General features: G+C 42.2%; 1 non-coding gene across 1 annotated transcript; it reads left to right on the forward strand.

Annotated features, from left to right (window-relative positions):
* Positions 1-3,154: 3,154 nt before the first annotated feature.
* LOC130100122 (5S ribosomal RNA) lies at positions 3,155-3,273 on the forward strand. The gene has a single exon (XR_008808763.1). It is a non-coding gene; the product is annotated as a 5S ribosomal RNA (ribosomal RNA).
* The last annotated feature ends 11,411 nt before the right edge of the window (positions 3,274-14,684 follow it).

Here is a 14,684-nt window from a genome sequence, read left to right on the forward strand (position 1 = left end):
AAAAGTCCTATTTTAGAGAATTTTGATTTTTTGTTAAGACATAATTGTTTGTGGAATGAAATGAGACTGTGTAAGTGTTATAGTTATGTCTGTTCTGTATCTGTTTCCCTGAGTTTTCCCCGTCATTGTGTATTTGGTTCAGTCCTGTTCCCAGTTTTCCCGCTCCTTGTTAGTGTTCAGTTTATTCACCTGTGTTCTGATTTGCCCCAGCTGTGTCTTGTTCCCTCATCCCGTCTGTGTATTTAATCCTGTCTGCTCTTTTGTTCTTGGTCAGTTATTGAATGTATGTATTTTCGAGTGTCTTGCCTGTTCTGAGTTTTCCCTAGTTTGTATTATTAAAGTCTACTGCTGCATTTAGATCCGCCTACTGCCTTTGCTTCCACGCGAAACGTAACAGAATAACTGACCCACTAGGATCTAGCAGCCATGCCTACCTGGAGTCCTGATGTCCAGATCCTCCGTCTTCGCCAGGAGAATCGCGCCATCGAGGATTATGTCGCAGAATTCCTCGAGCTGGCATATCTCGCGCAAATGAACACCCACGGCCTGAAGATCTTCTTCCGCGGAGGATTATCGGAACCACTCCGGTCTCTGATGCCCGAACCTGGTCCTCACGGATCTTTAGAATGGTACGTTGACCTGGCCCTGTTGTGGAGCGGTTCCCCGTTTACTGTGGGCGTGGAGGAGAAGCTGCGAGAGCCTGCGCTTAACGTCAGCCCGGTCGCGCCCGCGCTTCACTTCAGCTGCTCAGCCGAGACCACGCTCCACAAGCCTGCGCTTCACGTGAACCGAGTCGAGCCCGCTTTCCACGACATGCCTGAGCTTCTTCCTGCCGAGACCGACATGCCTGAGCTTCTTCCTGCCGAGATCGACATGCCTGAGGCTGAGCTTCTGTCTTCCGAACCCGCACGTCGCTTCAGCCTCGACGAACCCGAGTCAAGTGCCGCCGAGTCAAGTGAGACCGCGCTTCCCGAGTCAAGCGAGTCAATTGCCGCCGAGTCAAGCGAGTCAAGTGCCGCCGAGTCAAGTGAGACCGCGCTTCCCGAGTCAAGTGAGTCAATTGCCGCCGAGTCAAGTGCCGCCGAGTCAAGTGAGTCAAGTGCCGCCGAGTCAAGTGAGTCAAGTGCCGCCGAGTCAAGTGAGTCAAGTGCCGCCGAGTCAAGTGAGTCAAGTGCCGCCGAGTCAAGTGAGTCAAGTGCCGCCGAGTCAAGTGAGTCAAGTGCCGCCGAGTCAAGTGAGTCTACCGAGTCAAGTGAGTCTACCGAGTCAAGTGAGTCTACCGAGTCAAGTGAGTCTACCGAGTCAAGTGAGTCTACCGAGTCAAGTGAGTCTACCGAGTCAAGTGAGTCTACCGAGTCAAGTGAGTCTACCGAGTCAAGTGAGTCTACCGAGTCAAGTGAGTCTACCGAGTCAAGTGAGTCAAGCCCAGTGACGCATCGTCGCAGGAGGAGAAGGAGGTCTCGTTTGCCTCGCCAGGCTCCGAAGGGCGTTCCCAGACTCCTCGCCCTGCCGGCCCCGCCTCTGCGCCTCGCCCTGCCGGCCCCTCCTCTGCGCCTCGCCCTGCCGGCCCCGCCTCTGCGCCTCGCCCTGCCGGCCCCGCCTCTGCGCCTCGCCCTGCCGGCCCCGCCTCTGCGCCTCGCCCTGCCGGCCCCGCCTCTGCGCCTCGTCCTGCCTGCGCCCTTCAAGCTCCGGGAGGCTTGCCCGGAACCCTTTTACCACCTGGAGGTTCCTCCCGAGGATTTCCCCAAGTATTTTTTGGGGGGGGGCAGAAGGTACTCCGTGAGGGCCATGGAGACGACGTCGACATGGTCCTCATCCTCGTCTGAGTCTGCTCCGACCTGGCCACCATCTCATCGTGCTCCGCCCTGGCCTTTGCCACGCCATGCTCCACCCTGGCCTTCGCCACGTCCTGCTCCACCCTGGCCTTCACCACGTCATGCTCCGCCCTGGCCTTCGCCTCATCCTACTCCGCCCTGGCCTTCACCACGTCATGCTCCACCCTGGCCTTCGCCACGCCATGCTCCACCCTGGCCTTCACCACGTCATGCTCCGCCCTGGCCTTCGCCACGCCATGCTCCACCCTGGCCTTCACCACGTCATGCTCCGCCCTGGCCTTCGCCTCATCCTGCTCCGCCCTGGCCGCCGTCACGTCCTGCTCCGCCCTGGAGGCTTCCTGTTCCGGGCAAGCCACGCCCTCGTCAGCCTCCAGGGCGCCCACCCTCCCGCCCCTATTTGATGTTTATTCGGCGCGGGGACACGCCTTATGGAAGGGGGGGATAATGTTATAGTTATGTCTGTTCTGTATCTGTTTCCCTGAGTTTTCCCCGTCATTGTGTATTTGGTTCAGTCCTGTTCCCAGTTTTCCCGCTCCTTGTTAGTGTTCAGTTTATTCACCTGTGTTCTGATTTGCCCCAGCTGTGTCTTGTTCCCTCATCCCGTCTGTGTATTTAATCCTGTCTGCTCTTTTGTTCTTGGTCAGTTATTGAATGTATGTATTTTCGAGTGTCTTGCCTGTTCTGAGTTTTCCCTAGTTTGTATTATTAAAGTCTACTGCTGCATTTAGATCCGCCTACTGCCTTTGCTTCCACGCAAAACGTAACAGTAAGATTGGTGCAGCAATGGATGCAAAATGCAAAGTATGTACAATAGAGGATGAAGGAGTATTACATTTATTTTTTAAATGCATAAAGTTGAAATGCTTTATTAAAAAATTGAAAGGAATGGTTAGAAAATTGGGAGTAGAAGAGAAAGTAATTGATGAGAATTGGGAAACATTATTCTTGTTTGGGTTTAAAGGTAAAGCTAATAATGCTAGCTTTTTAAATATGATATTGGCAGTTACAAGATTAATAGTTTGGAAAAGAAGGAATATAGTAAAAGAAAAAAAGGGGAATGTTTCAGTATGTATACTTTTTAAGCAAAGGATGTTTTTTATTCTTCAACTATTATATGATTATTTGAAAATGGAAGCGAAAGAAGAGGTTTTTGACAAAAAATTTGTACAGAATAACCCGAGTCACTGAGCTTCTTCAAAAAGCTGGACATTGTCTCTTTGTTTCTTCAAACAGCCTGAAATAGTCTCTGAGTTTCTTCAGAAACCCTGAAAGTGTCTCTTAATTTTTCTTCAAAAAGCCCGATTTTGGCAGCAGTTTTCGCTTACGGCCATACCACCTTCAGCACGCCCGATCTCGTCTGATCTCGGAAGCTAAGCAGGGTCGGGCCTGGTTAGTACTTGGATGGGAGACCGCCTGGGAATACCAGGTGCTGTAAGCTTTTTAGTTTACTTCACTAATGTTCTAACCTTTTAAATAGCCCGATTTTGGCAGCAGTTTTCGCTTACGGCCATACCACCTTGAGCACGCTAGAGGGAGCTAGTGAGCAACAGGAAGTGACGTGGCTGTAGTTGGGAGAGGAAGGCTCTCCTCCATTTTGTTTGTTCATTTTTTTTGTTTGATTGTTCGTTTATTTGTTTTCTTTTGTTTTTTTGTTTTTTTTATTTTTTGGGGAAAACCACCTAACAGCAGCATATCGCTGTCTGGAGGGTGGTTGATCTTTTTTTTTTACACAATGGACGGATTATCTGGTATCGACTCGGAACTGGCTGGAGAGACACGAATGGCAAACGACACTGGACTGGCTGGAGGAACACGAATGGCAAACGACACTGGACTGGCTGGAGGAACACGCACGGCAAACGACACTGGACTGGAGAAGCGACAAGGAGCTGGAAATGGAAAGGAACAAGGAGCAAGGAAAAGATTTGGTGAAAGAAAATATTTAAACGAGGCAACAGTGATCGTGAGTACGGAGAACGTGAGTGGAGTGAGAGCGGAGGATATAATCAAAGCAGTTTCGGAACAAATCGGAAGTGGAAAGGTGTTGGCTGTAAGACCCAGACAAGGCAAAGAATATGAACTGACACTGGAACAGGAAGAAATGTGCGACGTTTTAATCGATGGATTGACAATAAAGGGAGTGGACTGTGAAGTAAAGAAACTGCAAAATAAAGATTACGTTGTTTCCTTCATGCACCTGCCTGTCTACCTGGAGGATAAGGAAATTTTGGACAAATTGGAAGGTTGGGGGGTTTCCCCCATATCTAAAATCAAAAGAAGGTGTTATCCGGACACTGACGTAGAAGACGGCACCAAGTTTGTGAAGGTGAGGTTCCCCAGAGAAGTGGCATCACTCCCTTATAGCACAAAGCTGGAAACAGCAGAAGGGCCACAGTACTTTAGGGTGATGCACAGCAACCAGGTGAAGACCTGTCGGCTGTGTATGAGCCCAGGACATCTAATGAAAGATTGCCCAGACTTTAAGTGCTATAAGTGTGAGGAAAGGGGACATTTTGCACGAGATTGCAACGCTGTCAGGTGCCCGGATTGCCAAGAAATTTTAAATAAATGTGAATGCGGGATGGAGCGAGAGGTAGGAGGAAGGGAAGAACAGGTGGACAGACAGGTGCATGAAGGAAACAACGAGGAAGAAGGACATTGTGAAGAAAGACAGGAAGAGGAAGAATCGCAACCACTGGAGGCAGAGGAAGGAACAAACAACAGACAGGAAGGAGAAGGAGAAAAAGAAAGTGAAAAGGATGATGAACAGATAAGAAAAGAGGACACTCAAGTGACACCAATGGACATATCTTCAAGTGATGGACAAAAAGGAGAAGAACAAGATAAAGAAACTGACAGCGAAGGAGAAATAAGAATGGAGGACGAGAAGGAAAAAGGGGAGAGAGGACAAGTACGAAGAAGATCGCTACAGGTAAAGCCAAATATAGAAACTGCAAGGAAAAAAGTGAAATGTTCAAATAGGTTTGAGGCGTTAAAGGATCTGGAGGAGAAAGACTGAGAATGATGGGTTTTAGATATTTATTCCTTTTCTTTTTAATGGTTTTAAGTGTTGTGACTTTTAATGCGAGAGGACTTTTGGACTTGAAGAAATTTGAAAATGTAAAAGAAATATGTAAAAAAGAAGACATTATTGTGCTACAAGAAACAAACTGGAGAGAAAATGTGATGAATGATTACAAAAAGAGATGGGAAGGAGGAATTTTATACAATAACGGAGATGGGAGGTTTGGGAGAGGTGTTGCTTTTTTAATGAAGGATGATGTTTTTAAAGCAAGTAAAATTATATACAAAGATACAATGGGGAAATGTATGGTGGTTGAAACAAAACATGAAGGAAGAGAATTGATTTTAGTAAATGTACATGCACCAACTGAGGAGAAGGAAAAGAAAGAGTTTTTTAAGGTTTTAAGAAAAACTCTAAAGAAGTATAAGGAAATAATATTGATGGGGGATTTTAACACGGTTTTTAGTAAACAAGACATGGCAGAAGGAATGGTTTTTAAAACTGATACAGGGAGAAAAGAATTAAAAGCATTAATGGCAGAAAATAATATGATAGATGTGTGGAGAGAAAGAAATGAAAGGAAAAAGGAATTTTCAAGGAGACAAATAGTAGGGCAGTTTGTGTGCCAAACAAGAATCGACTTTATTTTATGTACGAGGAATGTGGAGAATTTTATCGAAAATATTAAGTATGAATACACAAGTTTTAGTGATCACAAGTTTTTATTTTTTAAAATGGACTGGAATAAAGTGCAAAGAGGGCCAGGAATATGGGTTTTAAATACAAAAATTTTAGAAAATGAAGACTATGTTTTAAAGGTTAAAGAAATTATAGAAAAAGGAAAATGAAATGTATGAAGAAGATAAGAGAATATGGTGGGAGAACGTAAAGTTTTTAATAAAAAAATTCTCGATTAAGTACTGTAGTATAATACGCAAATGCAAAAGATACAAAGACAAAGAAATAAAGGAAAGTTTGGAAGTGGAATTGAATAAAGAAAATAAAGATATACAAAAGATAAAGGAAATGGAGGAAAAATTTAAAGAAATAGAGGAAAAAGAATATGAGGGGGCGAGGTTAAGAAGCAAAGCTAAATATACGGTAGAGGGAGAAAAATGCACAAAGTTCTTTTTTGATTTGGAAAAAAAGAAAGGGAAAGCTGAAACGATAAAAGAGATTAGAGGGGAAAATGGGGAAATTGTAGAAGGGAATGAAAAGATTTTAGAAGAAATAAGGACTTTTTATGAAGATCTTTTTAGTACAAGGGGTGTAGAAGAAAACGAAAAAAGGGAATTGTTGAATCAGATAAAAGCAAAAATTAGCGAGGAAGATAAAAAAGAATGCGATCAAACAATCAGAGAAGAAGAGATAGAAAGAGCAATACAGCAGCTGAATAAAAAGAAAAGTCCAGGAATGGATGGTTTGGGAAGTGAATTTTATATATGTTTTAAAGAGATTTTAACAAAGATTTTAAATGGAGTTTTTAAAGAAATTTTTGAAAAAGAAGTAGTCAATGAGAGAATGGGTATGGGGATAACAAAACTGATATATAAAAGTAAGGGAGAAAAAGTAGATTAAAAAAATTACAGGCCGATCACGATGCTGAACACAGATTTTAAGATTTTAGCAAAGGTTTTAGCAAACAGATTAAAGGAAGTAATACCAAGTATAATTGAAACAAACCAAGCATACGGAGTAAAAGGAAGGGATATAGCGGACATTACAATGAGCATAAGAGACACAATATGGTACATGAAAGAAAAAAAGGAAGATGGTTACGTAATTAGTCTAGATTTTGAAAAAGCTTTTGATAGGGTTGAACACGGGTATTTATATGATGTTTTAAAGAAGTTTGGTTTTGGGGGGGATTTTATCAAATGGATTAAGATTTTATATAAGGGCGCTTTAACAAGAATAAAATGTAATGGGTTTTTAACAGAATGTTTTAAAATTACAAGATCAATAAGACAGGGATGTCCGCTTTCAGCATTATTATATTCACTTGTATCGGAACCGTTAGGATTAGCAATAAAACAAAAAGAGGAAATAATTGGAATTGAAATTGAGGAAAACAAAGCTGAAGGGAAGGTTTTTCAATATGCTGATGATACAACGATAATAGTAAAAGGAAAGAGTGTCAAAGAAGTTATGAAGATTGTAGAAGAATATTGTAAAGGATCTGGGAGTAAAGTAAATGAAGATAAGACAGCATATATGAGATTTGGTAAAGCAATGGTTTTAAGGGATGTTTTTAATTTCAAGGAAGTGGAAGAAATTAGGATTTTAGGAATTTTAACCTGTTAACCTTCACCAGTGCGTGGGCGCTCTGAAGCGTTTTTTTTTTTAATAGTTCAAAGTTACTATTATATTTAATGTTATTAACTTGACAAACTATACATCATTAAAACGATATAAGACTCAAGTTTCAGTATTTGATCACTATTGTATTCTGAATAACTTATAGTGACAGTTATGTCTTAATTTGTGTCAGGAGTTATGAAATTAAAAAATGAGTCGTTACCTTTAATATGAATTATGAGCCTCAGCCGGTCTCATTCAGAAAAAAACTCCCGTGCGATCGTCATGACAGTGCTTGACAAAACAACGTCCCTCAGGGCTTTTAGCTCAAACATGTGCAGATGTGGAGAAATATTGATAGATTCTCATAAGTTTACATCAGATTTCTATAGACAGGAATAATATTTATTGAATTTATACCCAAATGCGTCGATGTAATCATTTTGAGCGCTGTATACTCTGATACTGTGTTATCAATTCATCCTGAAAGTGAGGGCGCTGTTAGCACATAAAGTCCATATATGGATCACATGAAGAAGAGCCATAATCATGTGACATTCAGGAAGTCCTGACACATAAACAAAGCTATCCGAGATCGCTGTAAAGTGCAGATAAAGATGTTTTGAAGACAATAAACATGATTGCAATGATATTTGATTTACCTGTGTTCTTCGAGTCATGTCAGGTATTTTCATAATAATAGATTATATGTATAATGTAATGCTAATCGAGATAGACTTTCAAATTGTGCAGAATTCAATAAAATAATATATTTTCTATCTGATTTTTTTATCTGAAGCCAAATCAGATTACAGAAAGTTATTTAAAACACTCGACTTGCGCTATAAAGTAAGTTTGGAAGACAAACATAGTTTTATTCTCATAAATTGTCGTGTATTGATGGTGTGCTAAGCTAACATGCTAGCTAGTACTGAGCACCTGCTACCTAACTTCGGTGTAATTTTTATGATTTTTTTCTAAATAAGAATGCTTACTAAAATGTTTCGTTTTTCAAAAAGGGCATTTGATACAGTTTCACTGTGAAGTGAGAACTTTTATAAAAGAAATGAGGGATTGAAACAGTGTGAATTGCTAGTCGTTAGTGATTATAATGCAGACAAAAGAAAAGCATATTTAGAGCAATAACCAGGCTGGAGAGGTGTGAATATGTGCAGGGGAGACTGAGACTGAATGGGGCTCGTTTTTGCATCACAAAACAATAGAGGCAATAGACTGAATAGATGCTTATAAGATGACAATAAACACCAGTTTGCATTTTAGAGTCTAATCAAAATAAAGTCATATGACATGATCTTGAAAAACATTGAACTAAATACAGAGTTTTAGACTTATCATCTTCAGATTTTAAATATAACATGGCCAGACATGTGGCTTTAGCTGCAGTGCATTTCTAGATTGCTACAATGCCAACTTCAATTTTATTTTCATGAAGATGTTTCATAAAAATAAATGTATAATAACTTTACAAAACTTTGAAGCTATTTATAACTATTTTTTTCCATTATGACAATAATTAATTCTACATTTACAATAAACTTCCAGGTGTCAGCTTTCAAATGAGATCTTACTTGTGCTTTTAGTACAAAGGGTTCATGAACTGTATCTGTTTCAGTTTGGGAATGCCATATCTGGGGATTTTTCAAAAATGGGGTTGCAGGTTAACAGGTTAATGGGGAAAAATGAGAGGAAAGTAAGAGATGAAATATGGGAGCAACTAGTAACAGACATAGAGAGAAGGTTAAATTTTTGGAAATTGAGAACATTAAACTTGAAAGGGAAGGTTTTAATATTGAATGTTTTAATGGTTTCTAAGCTTTGGTATGTTTTATATGTGTCGGAGATGCCATTGTGGACAGAAAAGAGATTGAAGAAATGTTTTCTTGACTTTTTATGGGAGGGGAAACCAGCAAGAATAGCTTTTAACACGATTTTAGGGGAAGTTGACAAGGGGGGGTTGGGTTTAATAGATGTGGAACAAAGAAAAAATAGTTTAAGAGTGAAAATAGTGAAGAAATACCTACAAGATGAGGGCAAGCCAGAGTGGAAAAAGACGATGAAATATTTTTTAAACAAATGTGGGAATTTTAAAATGGGGGATGGAATTTTATGGATGAAAACGAAGATTTGGATGACAGAACGATTACCAGAGTTTTATAGAGAAATTTTTAGTGCCTGGGGGAATTTTTTTGCCAAAGTAGAATATGATCCACATGGGAGAGAAAACATTTTAAATCAACCTCTTTTCTTAAACAAAAACATTTTAAAACAAGAGAAAGAAATGTTTTTAAAGAAATGGATGGAAGTGGGGATAACGAGAGTGAGAGACGTTTTATATGAATTCAAAGAAGGGTTTTTACCGACACAATTTATTGTGGATGCAATGGAGGAAGCAAAAGAGGATTACAGTGAACAAGAAATAATAAACAAATATGAAATAATTAAAAGTGCAATACCCGAAGAGTGGATTAAAAGAATAGAAAGTATGGAAGGAGAGCCAAAAGAGAAAGGTATTTATGTGAAATTAGGGGAAAAACTGTATGATTTTAAGGAATGTACTGTGAAAATGATTTATTGTTCTTTTAGAGATTGTGTTTTTAAAGAGCCAATTGCAAATGGATACTGGGTGCAGAAATTCAAAGATTTAAAAAAAGAGTGTATATGGAGAAACATCAGGGGGAGGTGTGTAGAGACAAAATTGGAATGTTTGGAGTATTTTATAAGGCATAAAGTGGTTTTTGCTGACGCAATTTTAAATAAAATAGGAATGGAGCAAAACGCTCTGTGTAAAGTGTGCCAGGAAAAGGAAGAGTGGATTTTACATATATTTTTATATTGTAAAGAATTGGATGAATTTTTAAAGAAATGTAAATGTTTAATTAAAGATGTGACTGATGAGTGGGATGAAAATGTAATGGAATGGAACAGAGTGGTGATGTTTGGTTGGGAAAAGAAGTGTCAAAACAAGAGTTTTATAAATCTGTGTGTAATGCTAATGAAAAGTGCAATATGGGAGAGAAGAATTATAGCTAAAAAGGAATAAATTGTGTTGGATGTTTGGACTGTGTTTAAAAGGAAAACGGAATTATATTTTGAAAGATTGTATGTGTATTTTAGAGGTGAAAAGATGTTGGATGTTTTTTATGATGTTTTTACCCCAAAAGTTCGTTGTGTTTTAAAAGATTTAATGTGGAAGCTGCCGGGAACCGAAGGAGATTTTTAAATTATGTATGTAAATGGAAGATATGTAATGAAGAGATGTTTGTATAATAACAACTGTATTTTTATTGTATTTAATTGTATTGTATTTTATTGATTGAAATTTCTTTATAAAAAAAAAAAAAGCACGCCCGATCTCGTCTGATCTCGGAAGCTAACCAGGGTCGGGCCTGGTTAGTACTTGGATGGGAGACCGCCTGGGAATACCAGGTGCTGTAAGCGTCAGTTTGGTGTGAAATGTGCTGGGGACAGAGACGCATTCGGAAGTGCACTTTCAGAAGTGCTGGGTACAACGACGCAATATACTTAAATATACGGTTAGTAAAAAATATACTAATGTCATAGAACGGATACCTAATACAAATAAATAAAACATATCCAGTTAACTAGCAGAGCATTCATTTAGTTCGCTATTAAATAAGAGATCTAGCGCTTAAATCTGTTGTTTTTGAGATCCAGCTGAGCGCTCGTGCTGCTGCGATCAGTGTTGTAATGGCATGTTATGGCCTCAGTGGGGCACTGGAGTAGTTGAAGGTAGAGTGATGCCAGAGTAAGTGAAGAAGAATAAAAAGTTATCTGTTTACAGCCTGAGTGTTGTGTCCTTGAATACGGAGTATAGAGGAACAATACATGGTGTCAGAGACGTATAACCCACAACAGAAAGAGTCTAGTGGTACAGAAAAATAGTCGGAGTAGCTTTAATGGTGAGTAGAGTGAAAACGCGGGACCTGTAGAGCAAGAGAAAGAGCGAGTCGGCGAGAGCAATAACAGCTAGCGGCAAGCTAAAAGCACACAGGATGGACCACATATTCACTATCACACCACCGGGACCATTCGACTTTGAGCCAAGCTCGTGGCCCGCGTGGATCAAAAGGTTTGAACGCTTCAGAATGGCGTCGGGACTGAAAGAAAAAGACGGCGCATACCAGGTGAATTCTCTCATCTATACAATGGGCGACAAGGCCGATGATATTCTGAGCTCACTGCAGTTGACGGATGAGAAAGAAAAGGACTTTGACGAGGTAAAAAAAGCCTTTGATGAACATTTTGTAGGAGTACATAATGTAATTTATGAACGAGCCAAGTTCAATAAACGATGTCAAGACGTCGGCGAATCTGCAGAAAACTTTATCACCGCAGTACACAAGTTAGCTGAACATTGTAAATATGGCGTCTTACGTGAGGAAATGATTCGAGATAGAATTGTTGTCGGCATACGTGATGCTAAATTGTCTGAAAAACTTCAGCTCAACCCAAAGTTGGATTTAGCTACAGCTATAGTCCAAGTGAGGCAGCACGAGGAAGTTAAAAAGCAACAAGCTGTTCTGCGGTCAGCTGATTCACCAGGACAAATTGATGCACTGTCTCACAACAGTAAAAGACAGGCTCATAGAAAAAAATCTTTTCAACGCGGAAGCTATTCTCAGCCTCAGCCTACCTCATCAAAGCCAAAACAGTGCGGGAAGTGTGGTAAAACCCCAAAACATTCATGGACTGAATGCCCAGCAAAAGACGTTGAGTGTAGAAAATGTCAAAAGAGGGGACACTTTGCGGCAGTGTGCAGATCAGCTCAAAAGATGGATTCAATTGAAGTGGACGAGGCAGCTTATCTGGGTGCGGTTGACTATCCACAGTCCTCCACATGGACTGAAATACTCACCATAAATGGCGGCCCGTTGCGCTTCAAAGTAGACACAGGTGCGTCTGTGACCGCTATCCCAGAGACAGAATTCAAACAGGATAGATATGGCAGACATTCAGCGCCGTGCAGACCCCTGCTGGGCCCCGCCAACCAACCTCTGGACGTAAAAGGGCAAGTGCATGCGGTCATTCAGAGAGGTGACAGAAAGATTGAGGAGGAGGTGTTCATCGTGAAGGACCTGACTATACCCTTATTGGGCCTCCCAGCTATCCGCAGACTACAGATGATCCCTCAGCTCAACAGCATCGACGACGCAGAAAAACACTTTCGCTCCACTTACCCCGAGGTATTTAAAGGGCTGGGTAACCTTAAGGGGGAGTATAAAATTAAGCTGAGAGACAACGCGGCACCCTATGCCCTCTCGGCCCCGCGACGAGTGGCCATTCCTCTTCGGGCCAAAGTCAAAGAGGAACTAGACCGGATGGAGAAGATGGGGGTCATAGCTCGTGTGGAAGAACCGACTGAATGGTGTGCGGGCATGGTCCCTATAGTGAAAACGTCGGGGAAAATTCGTATTTGCGTGGATTTAACCCGTCTGAACGAGAGTGTTATCCGAGAGAGACACATCTTACCGGCAGTGGATGAGACACTGGCCAAGCTGGAAGGAGCCAGAGTCTTCACAAAGCTTGACGCGACATCAGGCTTCTGGCAGGTCCCACTTCACAAAGACTCCATGCTGTTGACTACGTTCATCACACCAGAGGGGCGCTATTACTTCAAAAGGTTACCTTTTGGTATATCTTCGGCACCAGAACACTTTCAGAAGAGGATTTCTCAACTGATTGATGGTGTTGATGGAGTCCTATGTCACGCTGATGATGTCCTGGTCATAGGAAGAGACCGGGCAGAGCACGACGACAGGCTGCACAGGGTGCTACAGAAATTCAGAGAGGCTGGGCTCACTCTAAATGAGAAATGCCAATTTGCCCTGACAGAGATCCGTTTCCTGGGCCATGTCATAAATTCTCAGGGCATCAGAGCAGATCCAGGAAAAATAAAGGCAATCCTGGAGATGCCAGAGCCAAAGGATGTGGCGGATGTTCGCCGTTTCATGGGCATGGTGAACTTTGTAGGCAAATTTTCGTCACGCCTGCCAGATCTGACAAAGCCCATTCGTGACCTGTTGAAGACAGAGAACAGCTGGACATGGGGAGCACCCCAACAGAAAGCATTCCTGGAGACGAAAAAAGAATTGGGATCAGAGACTGTGTTAGCCCAGTACAGCCCAAATCACGAAACCATGGTATCGGCGGATGCTTCGTCATATGGACTTGGAGGTGTCCTGACACAAAAACAGACAGACGGAGAGTGGAAACCTGTCGTCTTCATTTCTAGAAGTCTGAGCAAAGCCGAATCAAGATATGCCCAGATAGAAAAGGAGGCTTTGGCTGTGACCTGGGCATGTGAGCGCTTGCGTGGATATGTGAGTGGACTGGACTTTACCATAAGAACTGATCACAAGCCACTCATAACACTCCTGAAATCCAGAGCACTAGATGACCTCCCGCCGAGGATCATCAGATTCAGACTCAGGCTGCTCAGATTCAACTTTAACATTATCCATGTTCCAGGTAAAAATCTGATAACAGCTGACGCCCTGTCCAGAGCACCTCTTCCAACTGCAGCCACAGAGGCGGAGCAAGACCTGGAAAGAGAATGCAAAGCTTACCTGGACAGCGTAGTTGAAAGCCTGCCAGCCACTCCAACGAAGCTGGAACAGATTAAGAGTGCACAAACGTCAGATAACACCTGCAAACGTCTCAGCCGATACATTGCAAATGGATGGCCGGGACACAGACGAGATGTGCATGAGCAGCTGCTGCCCTACTGGCCCAATAGGTCAGTTTTGCATGAAGGAAGAGGACTGCTCATGAAAGGAGAGAGACTTATAATCCCTGAGTGCTTGAGACCTGACATCCTGCAGAGACTGCACCAGGGACATCAAGGTATCAACAAATGCCTAGCAAGGGCCAGAGAATCAGTCTGGTGGCCAGGTATCACGTCTGCTGTAAAGCAAATGGTCGAGAGATGTGAGATTTGCGCACGTGAAGCTCAAACAACAGTCGAGCCTCTGCTCACAACAGAACTACCAAACAGACCGTGGCAGAGGGTTGCTGCTGATCTCTTCCAATGGCAGAATGGGAACTATTTAGTTATAATAGACTACTTCTCTCGCTATATCGAAGTTTGTTCCCTACCTGGCAGTACATCAGCAAAACAGACCATCGCCAGATTTAAAGCTGTGTTTGCCAGATATGGATGCCCAGAAGTGCTTGTCACAGACAATGGTCCGCAATTCTCCTGTCATGATTTCACTCAGTTTGCACAGGAATATGACTTTGCCCATGTGACAAGCAGCCCCCGTTACCCCCGCAGCAATGGGGAGGCTGAACGGGCCGTTAGAACTGTGAAGTCTCTTTTAGTGAAAGAGGGAGATTTTCATAAAGCTCTGCTGGCCTACAGGGCTACTCCATTGGCACACGGGAGCTCCCCAGCACAACTGCTGATGGGGAGGAGAATTAGAACACCAGTCCCCATATCATCGGAGCAGTTACAACCACAGTGGCCCGATCTTGAGAGGTTCAGA

The sequence above is a fragment of the Rhinichthys klamathensis genome, unplaced genomic scaffold, assembly GCF_029890125.1.
Source record: "Rhinichthys klamathensis goyatoka isolate OS25496 unplaced genomic scaffold, OSU_Roscu_1.1 h1tg000236l_1, whole genome shotgun sequence".
Classification (NCBI taxonomy): domain Eukaryota; kingdom Metazoa; phylum Chordata; class Actinopteri; order Cypriniformes; family Leuciscidae; genus Rhinichthys; species Rhinichthys klamathensis.